This window comes from Bombina bombina, chromosome 7 (assembly GCF_027579735.1).
Source record: "Bombina bombina isolate aBomBom1 chromosome 7, aBomBom1.pri, whole genome shotgun sequence".
Lineage (NCBI taxonomy): Eukaryota > Metazoa > Chordata > Amphibia > Anura > Bombinatoridae > Bombina > Bombina bombina.
Window position 1 is genome coordinate 73401587 of NC_069505.1, and position 17649 is coordinate 73419235.

Genomic DNA, 17649 nt, shown 5'->3' on the forward strand with positions numbered 1-17649 from the left:
ACGGCATTTAATTTGGCCTTTGCAGGCGCACTTAGAGTTAGTGAGTTAGTAGCACCCTCTAAGCAGAAGTCAGGATCGGGGATTCAATTACAGCATGTCAGGGCAGCCCCTGGGTCCATCCTTCTTTTTCTTCCATGTTCCAAAACGGACCAGGAAGGACAGGGAACCTGGATCCCCATACAGCCTCAGGTAGACAACGCATGCTGCCAGGTCAAATGGGTTAACCTTTATTTGACACAAAGACCGCAAGTCCCGGGACAATTTTTGGTCCACGCGGATGGCAGATCCCTTTCCAAATTTCAGTTTGGTAGGGTTCTGAAGTTGGCGGCAGTTCAGGCAGGGCTAGACACTAGCAGACTGGCTCCGCACTCCTTTCGCATAGGGGCAGCGACAAATGCGGTGCAAGCGGGTTCCTCGAGCGAGGACATAAAACGTATTGGGCGTTGGCACTCCAATTGTTTCAAAACCTATGTCCGCCCAATTGTTTAATGTTTCGAATGTTAATTCCAAATACTAAAATGTTTGTCTCCACAGGCACTACCCCCGGAGTGAAGAGAATCTGGATTGTGGGCCATTCCTTTGTCCACTGGGCCTCCCTCCACTGTGCGTCCCTCCCAATTGGCCAATCCCTAGGCTTCCCTTCCAACAAAGCATCCATTAGGTGGTTGGGTGATAGGGGGATGTGTTGGCCACAGTTAGCGGGGACAATATCTGAGGCCCTTGTACGTTGGTATAAGCCTCATATTCTAATCCTTCACCTAGGGGGTAATGATGTGGGGGCCATGTCAGTTCTCCAGTTAATAAAAGTTATGCAGGCAGACATTGAGTGGCTGAGAGTTCGCATCCCGGGGGTCACGATAGGGTGGTCCCATATAGTCCCCCGTCTCCACTGGAGGCATATGTCTGCCCATACGGCGGCATATCGGGTTAGGAAGAAGATCAATGCGTCCTTGGCAAAAACCATCACAGGTTCAGGTGGCTTCGTGGTACGGCACGAAGCCATTACGGCTGATAGAACTGAACTTTATAGAAGGGATAAAGTTCACCTTTCTGATGTAGGGCTGGATTTATTTATAGGGGACATTCAGAGAGCAATTTCACCCCTCCTTTAAATCGGGCTGTAGGTTATGGCGGCAAGGGTACCATTAAAATGCTTCCTTGTGGCGGGAGATCCCGGTCCTGTTACGTAGGAGAAGGTCGCTAGGGGTGAGTTATGACCAGACTTCCGGGGTGGAGCGGTAGGCTCTCACATGCACGTGACAGTATCCCTCCTTCCCCCCTTTTGAGGAATGGTCACGTGATCTCTGCAACCCCTCAGCGTCATCCCCTTAGGGCAGAGATCCCTCTGCTGCTGTTCCCGTTGGGCCGGTGATCTCCTTGTTGTTCTGGGTTAGCTGGTCTCTATGCCGCCATATTCAGTTCTATTGGTTCTATAAGTTTATTTAGGTTAATAAAAATTTCTGACCTGTGACGGTCAAAATTTTTCCCATACAAAGTTGTCTGTCGTTATTTCGCACAACATGCACATGTACATAGTTATTTAAGTTAAGTTATGGTAAATCCCCCTCCTCTGTTGGGAAGGATCCGGTAAGCGTTTAATCCCTTAATGCAGTGTAGGGCTTAGCATAAGCCTGGAGCAGTCTAAGGGTTAAGGCTGTAGGAGAGTGGGTTAGAAGAGAGAGGGATGGTGCTGGGGTGCAACATTGTTGCTATTCAGGGTAGGCCCCTCCTTAACTGTAGAAAAGCTGAATCTCCCCTTGCAATTTCCTCTTCTTCGCCGGATCCTGGCTAAAGCAGTTTTGTCCCTCCCTCCCTTCCCTTAGTTTAATGTTTTTGCAAATTGATGGCAATTCAATGGCAGGGCTATGGCTACTCACCCTAGGCCCCTATAAGTCCATTGCTGTAAGATATGGATCTCCTCTCCCTGTTATGCGGTTCACACAGCTTGGTAACAGGGAATCCTTATCTTAGGTGGAATATCTTCATGCACCCTGGCGGCGGGAGATCCCGGTCCTGTTGCGTAGGAGAAGGTCGCTAGGGGTGAGTGATGACCAGACATCCGGGGAGGAGCGGTAGGCCCTCACGTGCACGAGACAGTAACCCTCCTTCTACCCTTTTGAGGGATGGTCACGTGATCTCTGCAACCCCTCAGCGTCATCCCCTTAGGGCAGAGATCCCTCTGCTGCTGTTCCCGTTGGGCCAGTGATCTCCTTGTTGTTCTGGGTTAGCTGGTCTCTATGCCGCCATATTCAGTTCTATTGGTTCTATAAGTTTATTTAGGTTAATAAAAATTTCTGACCTGTGACGGTCAAAAATTTTCCCATACAAAGTTGTCGTTATTTCGCCTAACATGCACATGTACATAGTTATTTAAGTTAAGTTATGGTAAATCCCCCTCCTCTGTTGGGAAGGATCCGGTAAGCGTTTAATCCCTTAAAGCCTGTAATCCTTAATATTTTCTAGACAACAGCCTGTGGTACAAATAAAATGTAATTTATTAAAGTGACATGAAACACATTTTTCTTTCACGATTCAGAGCATATCATATTAAACAACTTTCTACTTTACGTCTATTATCAAATTTTCTTTGTTCTCTTTTGTTGAAAAGCAGACATATATGGTTCCATTTATGAAGCAGCAAATACTGCTTCGGAGGCCCATCGATTCAAACTTGACTGAAATGGAAGTTGAGAAACAGCGGTCATAATACCGCTGCTGCTTAACCTGTCCACCAACTTTTAGGTGGCGGATTGAAATCATCCCTATCTGATATGATCAGGATGACTGACAGCCCCTGCTAGTGGCCGATTGGCCACCAGTGAGCAGGAGGCGGCATTGCACAAGCATTTCACTAGAAATGCTTGTGCAATGATAAATGCCAACAGCGTATGCAATATCGATTGGACATGATTCGCTATAGCGGATCATGTCCTCTCGACAAACAGTAAATCTACCCCATAAGCTCAGGAGTATTCACGTGCCTGGAGCATTAAGTAGCAGCAGTTTTGCAGGACTTTTTTCGCTTTGCAAGAGCATTAGATGGCAGCACTCTTTCCTGCCATGTAGTGCTACAGACACCTAACTAGGTGTCTCTTCAACAAAGAATACCATTGAAACTAAGTAAATTTGATAATATAAGAAACTTAACCAATCATGCAAGAGAAGAGCCTGTCAATCACCCTAAACAAATGTGATGACTGCTGCTTCTTACATTTCAGAAAATGCCCCTCAACTGCTCCATAGCAGCATTTACTACTTTGTAAATGGAGCCCAAGAGGTGAATTTGTAAGGAGAAGTAAATTAGAGTGTTTGGCCTCTATTTATCAAGGTCTGTCGGACCTGGTCCGCCAGACCTTGCTGAATACGGCGAGCAATACGCTTGCCGCATTCAGCATTGCACCAGCAGCTCACAAGAGCTGCTGGTGCAACGCCGCCCCCTGCAGACTTGTGGCCAATAGGCCGCCAGCAGGGGGTGTCAATCAACCTGATCGTACTCGATCGGGTTGAGTTCCGGCGATGTTTGTCAGCCTGCTCAGAGCTTGATAAATATGCCCCTTTGTGTATACTTTGTCTGGATCAATAACGTTTATTTTATACTTTTATGTAGCTTTAAGTCCTTATGCTGAATGTTATGCAATATAAATCACCTGGCATGTAAATTACAACTTTAAAATATATATATATCCTATACTATAAAAGGCCAAGTGTGTTTGTCCGAAGCTGTCATGCGCAGTAGAGACAGCACGAGGACAAACACACCTGGCCTAAGTCTCTAACTGTTCTGCCAACTGCGCCGAGCAGAAGTGGGCGTGACCGAGCGTGAAGGGGGCGGAGCCTAACGCGAAGGCCCGTGAAGGGGGCGGAGCCTAGCGTGAAGGCCCGTGAAGGGCCGTGGAGAGAGCTCAAACAGCTCAAGAGAGGGTGGAGAGATGTGGGGAGTGAGGGGGAAGATGTGGAGAGATGTGGGGAGAGGGGGGAGATGTGGAGAGAGGGGGGAGATGTGGAGAGAGGGGAGAGATGTGGGGAGATGTGGAGAAAGGGGGGAGATGTGGAGAGAGGGGGAGATGTGGAGAGAGGGGAGAGATGTGGAGAGATGTGGGGAGATGTGGAGGGGGGAGATGTGGAGTGAGGGGGGAGATGTGGAGAGATGTGGGGAGATGTGGAGAGAGGGGGGAGATGTGGAGAGAGGGGGGAGATGTGGAGTGAGGGGGGAGATGTGGAGAGATGTGGGGAGATGTGGAGAGAGGGGGGAGATGTGGAGAGAGGGGAGAGATGTGGAGAGAGGGGGGGGAGAGAGAATGAGAGAGAGAATGAGAGAGAGAGGGGAGAGAGAGAGAGGGGGGAGAGAGAGAGAGGGGGGAGAGAGAGAGAGGGGGGGGAGAGAGAGAGGAGGGGGGAGAGGGAGAGAGAGACAGAGGGAGAGAGATAGAGAGAGAGGGGAGAGAGAAAGAGGGGAGATGTGGACAGAAAAAGAGAGAGGGGGGAGATAGAGAGAGAGGGGAGTGAGAGAGACAGAGGGGAGAGAGAGAGAGAGAGAGGGGAGTGAGAGAGACAGAGGGGTGAGAGAGAGAGAGACAGAGGGGGGAGAGAGAGAGGGGAGAGAGAGAGGGGGGAGAGAGAGAGGGGGGGAGAGAGAGAGGGACAAGAGAGAGAGAGAGGAGAGACAGAGGGGGGAGAGAGAGAGAGAGGGGGAGAAAGAGGAGAGAGAGAGAGAGGGGAGAGAGAGAGGGGAGAGAGAGAGAGGGGGGAGAGAGAGAGATAGAGGGGAGAGAGAGAGAGGAGAGAGACAGAGAGAGAGAGAGGGGGAGAGAGAGAGAGGGGGGAGAGAGAGGGGGGAGAGAGAGAGAGGGGGGGATAGAGAGAGAGATAGAGGGGAGAGAGAGAGAGGAGAGAGAGGAGAGAGAAAGAGAGAGGCGAGAGAGGGGGGGAGAGAGAGAGAGATAGAGGGGAGAGAGAGAGAGAGGAGAGAGACAGAGAGAGGAGGCGAGAGAGGGGGAGAGAGAGAGATAGAGGGGGGAGAGAGAGAGAGAGAGAGAGGGGTGAGATAGAGAGAGAGAGAGAGAGAGGGGTGAGATAGAGAGAGGGGAGAGAGAGAGAGAGGGGAGAGAGAGAGAGGGGAGAGAGAGAGAGGGGAGCGAGAGAGAGATAGGGGGAGAGAGTGCAAAAGAGAGGGAGGAGAGAGAGAAAGCAAAAGAGAGTGGGAGGGAGAGAACGCCAGGGGTGGGACCACTGTACTGCAAAAAATGGCCCGTGTGAACGGGCTTTAGGACTAGTATATATATAAAATGTTTAATCAAACCAGTACAGTGATCAATGCTGGCTAAATTGAATAATAGTAAGTAAAGGTCTAACATTTGGATAACCATTGAAACAATATAGTCCTCTGCACCTCTGTAAATAAGCTTCATATTGATGTAAAACTGTAACAAAGGAAACAAATCAATGCTATTACATTATTAATTCCTGTTAGTTCAACTGACTTTAAGTTTGTGCATAACATTTATTTCTAAAGAATTAGAGGAATCTCATGTGTAGCTGTTTGCCTGACCCTAAAGGCCATGTCAGAGATTGTATCTTGTTAAATAAATCATATAGAATGGCCCCTCCAAATGTGACCGCCACTACTGTACTACTGTAAGATAATATCATACCACACAACTTTACCAGAGGCTTTCATGGACAAGGAGTTGGCCCAGCTGTGTTTGGTGAGTAGAGCAGCAACAGAAGATGTGGGGTCACGCCTGATTTTGAGCAGGGTCAAAAAGCTTTAAATTAGCCCCCAACTCTAGATTCCACCATGTTTATTTTTCACAAATAAGCAGTAAGTAACCCCTGACTGCAAGCAAACAAAAAACAGTAAACACACATTAAACAGAAGTGATTTTCCTTCCTTGACGGCTTTTCCATATCTGTAATGCATTGAGGCCTAGGACCTTTTATATTTAGATAACACTAGGGACTTTAAAAAAATTAAAATAATCAACATTTAAGTGTCCAGTATTTTTGTGAAGATTTTACTGGACAGCTTGCTAAAATACTGGACTGTCCGGTTGAATACTGTACCTGACACCTGTCAAGCCTACTTCCAGATAGCTGGTTTGAGTTGAAACAACTTATATCCCCACCAGAAGTCCCCAAACTACACATTTTTAGCTCACCTTTTACCTGGGGCTGTAAAATTATTTTCCTTTTTCCCAAGAGCCGCTAAAAACTATAGCATGTGGCCCTTGAGCAAACTGTTGGCTATCCCTGATCTAAGTGGTGAGATACAGACAAAAAGTGAGTTAATCATTTTCTCTGTTGATCATAATTTCATTCTAGACAGGGTGGGACGTTCATACAATTTAGAAGTAGGCTGACCATATTGCCGCTTTAAAAAGGGACACGTATGAAAAATACATATGTCAGGGTTCTTATACAAAACATTTATTTAAAAAGCCCTGAAAACAGCCCTGACATATGTATTTTTCATATGTGTCCCTTTTTAAAGTGGCAATATGGTCAGCCTATTTAGAAGTGATATTGAAAACGGAAGTAGTGTATTAGATCTTTTTTTTTTTTTAAGCAACATGGAACCCAAAATGTTCTTTTATTATTCTGATAGATCATGCATTTTAAAACAACCTTCCATTGTCAATGTTGCTTCATTCTTTTGGTATTATTTGTTGAAGGAGCAGCAATGTACTCCTGGAAGTTAGCTGAATACATTGGTAAGTCAATGACATGAGGCAGATATGTGAAGCCACCAATAAGCGTCTATCTCCCATCTCCTGAGCCTACCTAGATATAGTTTTTTTTGTTTTTTTTTAACAAAGGATACTAAGAGACCTAAGAAAATTAGATAATATAAGTAAATTGGACATTTGTTAAAAATCGTATTTTCTATTTGAATAATAAAAGGAAAATGTAGGGTTTTATGTCCTTTTAAGAAAGAAGTAGAAGATTAAATATAACAAGCAATGTGAGCTATGTCAGTAGATCAGCTATTGTGATAAGAAGTGATCATATGATTAGTTGGGAATAAGCCATTGCAAGACTCAAGTGCTTTCTTTGGAGGGGCAAGTTATAAGGCATTGGAGGTTTTATAGAGAAAAAAATTAACATGACAAATGATTTTCAATCAAAACTAAACCAAGCTCTGCAAGTCATCGATCATTAATAATAATCTTTATTAATCACTCAGATTTTCTGACATATCACTGAAAAAAATCAGTAAATTGCGACACTCTCTGAAAACCATTAATGTCATAATGCAAATATGTTTTAGTGTGGGATTTTCATATCTTTCTTCATACTTTTTATCTTTATGTCATAGAAGAGTTGACATTTATGCATTTAGTATAATAACCACAGTAGTAGCTATCCGTGGTGTGCATATTGAGGGCCAGATCACAAGTAGCATGGTATTTAATCCTGCTCAAAGATTAGTTCAGTTAGAAGTAAGCTTTTTGCATGTGCTGGGTAGCGCTTGTACTAGAAGTTGAAAGTAAATTGTTTTCGCTCGCGCACTAACCAAACATGCGGATAAAGCCGTACTTAGAATATCAAGAGCACGATAACCCCATATATATATATATGATTTTTTTGCACAAATATATATTTATACCTATATATATATATATATATATATATATATATACATACAGTATATGATTGTATATAAGTATAGACATATATATATAGGAATATGTACAAATATCTGATAATACATAGAACATATTTTATTATATGCAGAGCATTGGAATGTGAAATATTAGTATAACAGTTTATTAAAAATGATTATTGCATAAGCATATTTCTTTTATGTTTTCATCCACTTAATATATATATATGTTTGTACATATGTATATATGTGTGTCATTTCATTAGGTCCAGATACAAAGGTTAATGAGGACTGTGTAAAAATAATTGTAGGTGTTGATAACATGTATAAAAAAATAATGATACAAGTCCAATATGAAATAGGGAAAATTTTTACCATCCCCAGTAATATCTTTATTTTATTTATATTTTGTATTCAGTAAAAGGGGTTATTTCATTTTTAATTGACTAACTGCAGCGCTTTTTGAAGCATCTGGGTTACAAGTTTAAATCCCAGCAGGACCAATCTAGCCCTTAATTATTGGAAAGTCAATAAATTGATTACCAGTAATTTTTGAAACAGCTATTATTTATCAGCTACCAATAATCTGTGAAGTCTGAAACCTTTGTGATAAAATACTTTGGATCTCCTTTGGGAGAAAAAACATACTATAAATGTAATACAATTATAGATAAATTCTGTAACACACTTTTTCACTGGAATAGAATTGGTCCCTTGGTTAATTGGACAGATGCTACAGTTATCAATTTATGTGCTGGAGAGATAGACAAAGAGTTCTATAAAAAGGTTTATTTGGACAGTAAATAACTTAGTTCCGGATGATCTAAAGCATTTCTGCTCAGGTAAAATGATCTAAAACAATCTGTCAGAGCTACAAAGTCAATGGACACCCTTTATTAAAGAGACATGAAACCCAAAATATTTATTTCTTGATTCAGAGAATATAATTTTAAACAACATTCCAATTTTCATCTATTGTCTAATTTGCTCCATTCTTTAACCCCTTAATGACCAGCGCCACACCCTGTACGAAGCTGGTCATTAAGCCCTTAAAGGGACATGAAAACCAAATTGATTCTGATAGAGAACACAATTTTATGTCAAGACAGGAGGCTTCATATTTTGCATAATTCTTTACTGACACCAAAAACAACAGCAAAGAAAACTGAAAGGAAGAAAAAATAATAACACAGCAACAGCGTATAACCAATCAGGATACAGCATAACAATAAAGAGTCCAGAACAATCTAAGTCCTTCCTCTTTTCTTTGCTGCACCAAGAACAGCAGGTCACGTATTATTTCTTTCTTTTTATTGTATTATTATTCTACATACATATTTAGAATTGTTTTAACTTTAATGGTTTTAACTTTAATTTTTAGCTAATCTAGTATTAGTTAACTATTTCTTTATTTTCCCTTTAGTTATACGTTTTAATGTTACATTTTTTACTTTTCAGTAAAGGGTTAACTCATATATCTAATAGCTTAGTGTATTTACTGGTATCATTATTTTGTATATTACCTTATCTTATTTTGCCCCCTACGGATCAGCCACTTTCAGTGTGGCTGCTCCGTTCTTTATCTTAGCAAGTCTGGGGCTGTCTGTCAGGCTCTCGGTATGCCTGACTTGTAGGAAACAATCTTGTTCTCTAACTACGGAGCAGCCGCCTTACTGACGGACTGCTCCGTTGTTCCACTCACCAGACCACTGATCGGTCTCTCGCGATCCTCCTTCACAATTCCCTCTCTAGAAGCCGGTGCCGCTACGGGGTCTCGCGGACACACATCTGACCGGGGGCTATTAAGCTGAGCTGGTCGGGTGTGTGAGCCGCAGCCTGTGTCGGCTCCGGTTCGGGGGTGTGGCGGTTTATTAAAATTCACTTTAAAAAATTTTTTTATGTGATGCTTTCTTATATAAACTCCCCTTATATATTATTTTGTTAACTCATTTGTTTTTTCTTAGAACGGATCAGTTTTGGCCATTTTCCCGCCATTTTTACTACTTAGGGGGTTTATTTGGATGAAAATGTTTACCTGGTTACTTCAGCTCTAATGGCTCACTGCTTAGCCTTTCTACCTCTCATGCAATAGGTTGGGGGTTTGAATCTAGCTTCTCCTTATTAGTACAAGCTACAGGATAACAAGATCATTTTCTGTCAGTAACATTTTTTATTAAAAAAAAAAAAAAAAAAAAGATATTTCTTTTAAATGTCTCCTTTTCTTAAACTTTCTCTTTAGCCTTGTGGACTAACACTGTATACTGACAGTTTATAGGTTGAGGGTTCAAATCCTGCCTATTAAGCATAAATTAAATTTTATTTTTTCTTATTATTAAAATGATTTTTATTTCAATATTTTACTTTTTTATTTAGATCAAAACTCAGTTGCATCAATTAAAGAAATGGAGTCTGCCGACCCTGTCATTGACCCCGCCCCTTCTTCCTCTCAATCCAAAGAGGAACTTTTAGCCTATATTAATTCGGCCATAGCTTCTGCCCTAAAACATAATATCCCCCCTCCTGAAAAAGTTTTAGAACAACCTCTACCCCTTCATTTTGAGGAATCCTCTTCCTCTGATTCAGACTCTCCAATATTGCGCAAGCGTCATTGGAAGACTCATTCTCGCTCTGCTCCACATAAATGCAAAGCTCCGAGACCTAAAGCCCCTCCCCTGGGCGTTTCACATAAGGGTGCCAGAACCTCCTCCCCAGAGGTTAAATGGGGTAGACGAACCCTTTCCCCCTTGGGTACACGAAGGGGGATTCAGAGCTCTGACTCTGAGAATTTTGACATGGAGGACTATATGGAGTCCTTTCCTGGGCTGGATTGGGAGGAGAATCCTCAGTCTGACCTAGAGCTTGATCCAATTCCAGCTCCTCAGGTGGGGGCTCCTTGTTCTCGGTCTTCCCATATTGAACTAGAGGACGAAATGGTTGACCCGGCTGGGAACCCCATTTTTAGCCACAAACACATTAAACATCTCTCTCTCGCTTTTTGCAGAGATTGCTCAGAAAGCCTCTCGATCGTGAAGATCGTAATAAGCTACGTGCAGAATGCTGTAGACCTTCCCTCCCTTGTAGGGAATCTGTAACTCCTGAATTTGACGCTAAACTCGCTACCTTTCTAACTAGAAAGGGAAGGGACCCAAGAAAAGGCTTAGACAAGGCTCTTAGAGGAGTCCAGGATAAACTCCTGGACACTTCGGGTCCTTTGGCCCAGATTTTACATCTTTCGGATGAAGCCCTTCTGTCTGGCTCTCCTTTAGATCCTTTTGCCATTCGAGAATGGGCCTTTCGAGCCTTTTGCTTCCTTGGCAACGCCAACGTAGCCATTTCTACTGAACGCAGAAGGTCTGCATTGTTGCGAATTAATCCCAGATTGGCTGTTCTCACTGTCGAGGAAGCAGGCTCTTCTGCCAAGGGTCTTCTCTTTGGAGAACCCTTTTTAGATATCATGAGGCATTATGTTTCCACCTTTACCTCTATTGACAAGATTCAAGCCTCCCTTAGGAAAGTTTTGAACCCCTCCAATCGGGTTTTTGGCAGGGCCGGCAGATTCAGGGGTCATCTGCCCGGCCGTCAACAGTTCATGGTCCAGCAATGCCAAGCAGTAGCTTTCCAACAGTACCCCGCCTACCCTCAGAGAACTCTCTTCCCACCAAGATCTCGAGCTGTCAGGACCAGACCAGCCCTTCCTAGACCCACCATACCTCCAGGCCCTTCCACTACCCAGAGTGAGTACTCCTCCTTTGTACCTGACTTCTTTCCCCATATCTCCCTTTGCAGGCAGACTGCCCCTTTTTTCCCATTCGTGGGATTTAATTTCTCAGGATCCTTGGATTGCTCAAACAGTGAGAGGCTTCAAGCTCGAATTCATATGCCCTCCCTTCCAGAGTGGTCACCCAAAACCCCTGAACCATTTCAAGATGGAGGGTATCCACATGCTCAGGGACCTTCTCTGTCTCGGGGACTGGTTCGTCCGCCTAGACTTGACAGATGCCTACCTTACGGTACCTGTATTCCCAGACCATCGGAAATTCCTCAGGTTTCTCTGGGACGGAAGGATATGGCAGTTTACTTGCCTACCTTTCGGCCTCAGTTCAGCTCCTTGGTGTTTCACCAAACTTCTAAAGCCCGTTGTGGCAATCCTCAGAGGCAAAGGCATTCGCCTTATCATTTATCTGGACGACATTCTCCTTATGGCAGAAGATCAGTCTTCCCTCCTTTGTCACTTACACACAACCTCCTCCCTTCTTCAAGGGCTGGGATTTGTGATCAACTCGGAGAAGTCGGCTCTAATTCCCTCTCAGAAGGTAGAGTTTCTAGGTTTTCTCATAGACTCCACCTCAGGTCAACTCCTTCTTCCTCAAGAGAAGATCGACAAGATCAAATTAGAAATTCAAGATGTGCTAGCGTCCCCCATGATATCTATCCTTCAGCTTTCCAGAATTATCGGGCTCCTCGCCTCCTCCACTCAGGCAATTTTTCCTGCCCCTCTGCATTACCGAGCAATGCAGAGGCTGAAGATTCAATCTTTCAGAGAATGCCGTTCATATCACCAGATGATTTGTTTGAACGAGGAGGTCCGTGCAGAGATGTCCTGGTGGCTCCGTCACATGTAATCCTGGAATGACAAGGCTATCTTCGGATCCTCGCCAGACTTTGTGCTTTCCTCAGATGCCAGTCTTCTGGGTTGGGGGGCGTCTTTCGAGACCTCTGCGACGGGGGGTTCTTGGTCCCCTCTGGAACAGTCGCTTCACATCAATTGTCTAGAGCTCTTGGCAGGCTCTTTTGCCATCCGCTCGTTCTCCAAACAGTTTACGAATTGTTGCATCCTCCTTCGTATGGACAACATATCTGCGGTCCAATACATCAATCGCTTAGGAGGTACGAAATCCAAGATGCTATCAGATCTTACCTCAGAATTGTTCAGATTCTGTGCCTCCCGCAACATTTCCCTCCAGGCTCAATATATTCTTGGAGTTTCCAATATTGTGGCGGACTGGTTTTCTCGTTTTTGAAGAGACTCCAGCGATTGGCGACTTCTTCGTCCCATTTTTCTGCAAATTCAGAGTATTCTTGGTCCCTTTTCTGTGGACCTTTTTGCTTCCAGGATCAATCATCAGTTGCCTCGTTATTTCAGCTGGCTTCCAGATCCGGGGAGCGAGGCTTCGGATGCTTTTCTGCAGAAATGGCCTCAATTCGGAGCTTATGCTTCCCCCCCTTCTCGCTCATCACGAGAACCCTTTGGACGGTCAGGAGACTCAAATGCTCCCTGACAATAGTTACCCCCTTCTGGCCAATGCAACCCTGGTTCCCTCTTCTTCTGGAGATGGCAGTCTCCCCTACTCTTCTTCTGCCCAATCAGTTCAACATACTTTCAGACCCACAAGGGGAACCTCATCCGCTGGTTCTCCAGAATCGCCTTTCCCTGCTAGCTTCGCAGATTTCAGGGGATCCTGGTCTTCCGAAGGCCTTTCTAGAGACGCTCAGCTTCTCCTTTGAGAATCTTGGGCCCCTGGCACCAGGAAATGTTACGCTTCAGCCTGGGCGTCATGGGCTTGTTGGTGTTCTCGCAGGCAGGTTGATCCCTTTTCAGCCCCTGTAGTTCTTATTGTAAACTTTCTTTCTGAACTTTTTTCCCAGGGGAAAGCTTATTGCTCCATTAATGTCATCCGCTCTGCAATTTCAGCGGGCCATTTTCCGGTTGATGGCAATCCGGTTGGTAGACTTCTCCTGGTTTGCAGGATTTTAAAAGCTATTCAATTGAAAGTTCCCCCTTCTGCTCGATACTCTCACCTTTGGGATGTTTCCATCATGTTATCCTTTCTTAGGCATTGGCCTCCCAATGTAGAACTTTCTCTTAAACAGTTGTCGGCCAAATTGGCTATGTTGCTCTGCCTGGTTTCCTTCCGCAGGATTTCGGACATCCGTGCGCTGGATGTCAAAGGCATTTCCTTTTCCCCTGAGGGCGTTACCTTTTCCATCTCTAAACGCACAAAATCCATGTCATCTTCCATCTTTTACCCATATTTCCCTGATGATCCTCAACTCTGTGTGGCTCTCTGTTTGAAATCTTATCTTTCTAGGACGACTACCTCCCGCCCTTCTCCCGGGGGTCAATTACTAATTTCTTTTGTTCCACCCTTTCGCCCTGTCTCTTCTCCCACTTTGGCCAGATGGGTTCGTTGGCTCATGTCCTCCGCAGGCATTGACCTTTCGTTTGGAGCTCATTCTGTTCGGGGTGCGGCTGCACCCAGAGCTCTTTTATCGGCAGTAACCTTCAAGATATCCTTAAAGCTGCAGATTGGTCTTCTTCAACTACTTTTTCTCGTTTCTATTTTAAACCCATTCTTCTGAGTCATTACTTTTATTGCATTAAAATTGCAAAATATGAAGCCTCCTGTCTTGACATAAAATTCAGATTATTATAACCTTGGTGACTAAATAATCTTGATTTTATTAAAGACAGGAGGCGAATAGTTTCCCACCCTTTTCTTGCCTCTCCCAGTACAGGATTTAAAAAAAAAAAAAAAAAAAAAGTTTTTTGATAAGGATATTGAAATGCTATGTATGTTCATTATATTTTATTCTTTAGATCTGTACCTAAGAGAACAATTATTATTGTCATTTTCTTTTCTTTTACAGTTTAATTCTGTGGATTGGATTTTTCCGGGCTTCTCTCAAGGCTTGACTAAGATCTTCTTCAAAGCTTCGAATTCCTTTCTTCCCAGGATGTTATTGATGTTCGTTCTTCTATAATCTTCAAGTTCTTCACCAAAGAAAAGAGGAAGGACTTAGATTGTTCTGGACTCTTTATTGTTATGCTGTATCCTGATTGGTTATACGCTGTTGCTGTGTTATTATGTTTTCTTCCTTTCAGTTTTCTTTGCTGTTGTTTTTGGTGTCAGTAAAGAATTATGCAAAATATTCGCCTCCTGTCTTTAATAAAATCAAGATTATTTAGTCACCAAGGTTATAATAATCTGAATTTTAAACAACTTTCCAATTTACTTATATTATTTAATTTGCTTCCTTTTCTTGTTATCATTTGCTGAAAGGTTTATCTAGGTTCTAGCTGCTGATTGGTGGCTGTATATATATATATATATATACTGTTTGTCACTGGCTAACCCATGTGTTCAGTTAGAAACCAGCAGTGCATTGCTGCTCATTCAACAAAGCATAGCAAGAGAATAAAGAAAAATTGATAACAGGAGTAAATTAGAAAGTTGCTTAAAATCACATGCTCTATCTGAATCATGAAAGAAAAAAATTGGGTTTCATATCCCTTTAAGGTACAAGACTGCTGTCCTGGGCCTCTCTCTGTTTCGATCTTGCTAAAACTAGCGAGATTGCACTATTTCTGCATGCCCCACGAGGTTGGTTGGTGGGGGGGCAAGGAGGGAGGCGGGTTTGGCGACCCATCGCTGGAGGGGGCGGGAGGTGGACGGGACCACTAAGGAAAAAAAAATTACTCAGAGCGGCAGAGGGGGAAGTAGGGAGTGGGGAGAGGGTTATCATACTGAGGGATGGGATAAGAGGGTGGGAGATCGATCTGGGAGGGGGAGGGTTTTGAGGGGGGCAGCTACACTACAGAAAAAATGTTTTTTTTTTTAAATTTGCCTAATTTGCAGCAAACTGGGTACTGGCAGACAGCTGCCAATACCTAAGATGGCGGCAAATAGGTAGAGGGGGAGGGTTGGAGGGATCCCACACTGCAGAAAATATATTATATATATCTATATATATGTATATAAATAATATATAAATAAATAAAATAAAAAATATATATTAAAAAAGCCTTTTATTTTCATACTGGCTTTATGCCAGTACTTAAGATGGGGGTGACCATTGAGGGGTGGGAGAGGGAAGAGAGCTATTTGAGAGGGATCAGGGAGGGATCAGGGGGTGGGATGTGTCAGGTGGGAGGGTAATCTATACACTTAAGCTAAAATCAACCCTACAAGCTACCTAATTAACCCCTTTACTGCTGGGCATAATACAAGTGTGGTGCGCAGCTGCAACAAGCGGCATTCTAATTACCAAAAAGCAATGCCAAAGCCATATATGTCTGCTATTTCTGAACAAAGGGGATCCTAGAAAATAATTTACAACCATTTGTACCATAATGGTACAAGCTGTTTGTAAATAATTTCAGTGAGAAACCTAAAGTTTGTGAAAAAGTTAACAATTTTTTTTATTGCTTTTGGCGGGGAAATGGTGACATGAAATATACCAAAATGGGCCTAGATCGATACTACTAAAAAACAAAATATAGTTTTGATAGGTAAACATAAAAAGGTGCTATTTCTGTTTAAATGTAGTGATGGCAAAAATGCTAAACTGCCCCAGTCTTTTGGGTATGTTTTTGTCTAAAATGCCTGTTCCTTAAGGGGGTTAAGTATCCTTTGTTAAAGAACAAGCAATGCACATGGGTGAGCCAATTATATGAGGCATCTATATGCAACTACCCATCAGCAGCTACTGAGCCTATTTAGATATGCTTTTCAACAAAGCATATCAAGAAAATAAATCAAATTAGATAATAGTAGTAAATTGGAAAGTTGATTAAAACGGCACACTCTTTCTAAATCATGAAAGAAAAAAAATTGTGTTTATGTCCCTTTAAGCTGCAAATGCCTGCAGTTAGGTAACTTTGGTCAGCTGCCACTTAACTTAAAATATGGCGGGTTTCAATCATCCTGATCCAATTCGATGAGGATAATTGACAGTCTCTGCTTTCGCTTGGTTCCATGTGAGCAGGGGGGTGCAGCCCGCGTTGCACAAGCAGTGGCTTGTGTAATGGTAAGCACGGGCAGCAGATGCTGCCATCTCTCTGTGACGCCAGGTAGATGAGGTTTAGCAAACCTTGTCCACCCGCCACTTGATAAATGGAGCCAAAATGATGGGATAATTTAAAAGCACATTTTACACTGTACACTATACCTGTTTATCTCGCTAAGGGGTGTAACCTACATTTCTGTATCCAATGGCGAGATACACATACAGGATAGTGCCCCATAAACTAAGCATTTCAAAGCGTATTGGATTTATGCCTAAAATCTTGTATGAACAGTACACATACAAATAGGCATTAAAACTTGCTGCAAAACACACGTTTTTATTATGCCATACAAATCATCTAAAAATGTTATTTAATGTAAACAGTAAAACTAACATTTAAAGGATCAATAAAGCCAAAATTAAACTTCCATGATTCATATAGAGTGCACAATTTCAAACAACCATTTAATTTCCATTATCTAAATTTGCACAATATTTTTATATGCACACTTTTGGAGGCACCAGGTCCTACTGAGCATGTGCAGGATGCACAGAATATATTTACTGTATATGCATTTTGTGATTGGCTAATGGCTGTCACGTGATGCAGTGGCAAAGTAAAATAAAACTAACTTGAAATTTGACAGCAAAAATTCTACTACTCATGTGAAATTCAAGCCAAGTGCTTTTGCATTGTATATTTATTATGCATTTATTGATTATGATATTCTACTGTGTTTGGTGGTCTCAACCGCTGTCAACAAGTACCCTCAACAGTCCAGGTTTTAATGATATCTGAACTAGAGCGCAGATGAAATAATCAGCTGATCAGTAACCATGGTTACTAACCAGCTCTCACCCAACAGCTGATTATTTCACCTGTGCTCTAGTTAAGATATAATGAAAATCTGACTATTAGGGGTATTTGACAACCGCTTTAAGATACTCAGTAATTTACAAGAAACCTTGAAATCATAAAGAAAGAGATACATGTGAAGAGTTCCTTATATTTCTATTGTGAAATTAGTTTCACAGTATAGGTGATAGGGCTAAAGGGGGGCATTAATTAGTCATGTATGAGGTTTCTTTGCAATTTGTATTGAAGTGATCTAATCATATTTTGCCTGTTATCTTGTTATCTTGACGAACGTCACCTGAGTTTGTTGTAAAATGTGCATTGTGCTTATAAAAGTGAAGAAAAATGCTTTTTTTGCAAAACTAGAAACTATTGCAAGGTAAATTAAGTTAATCTACAATCT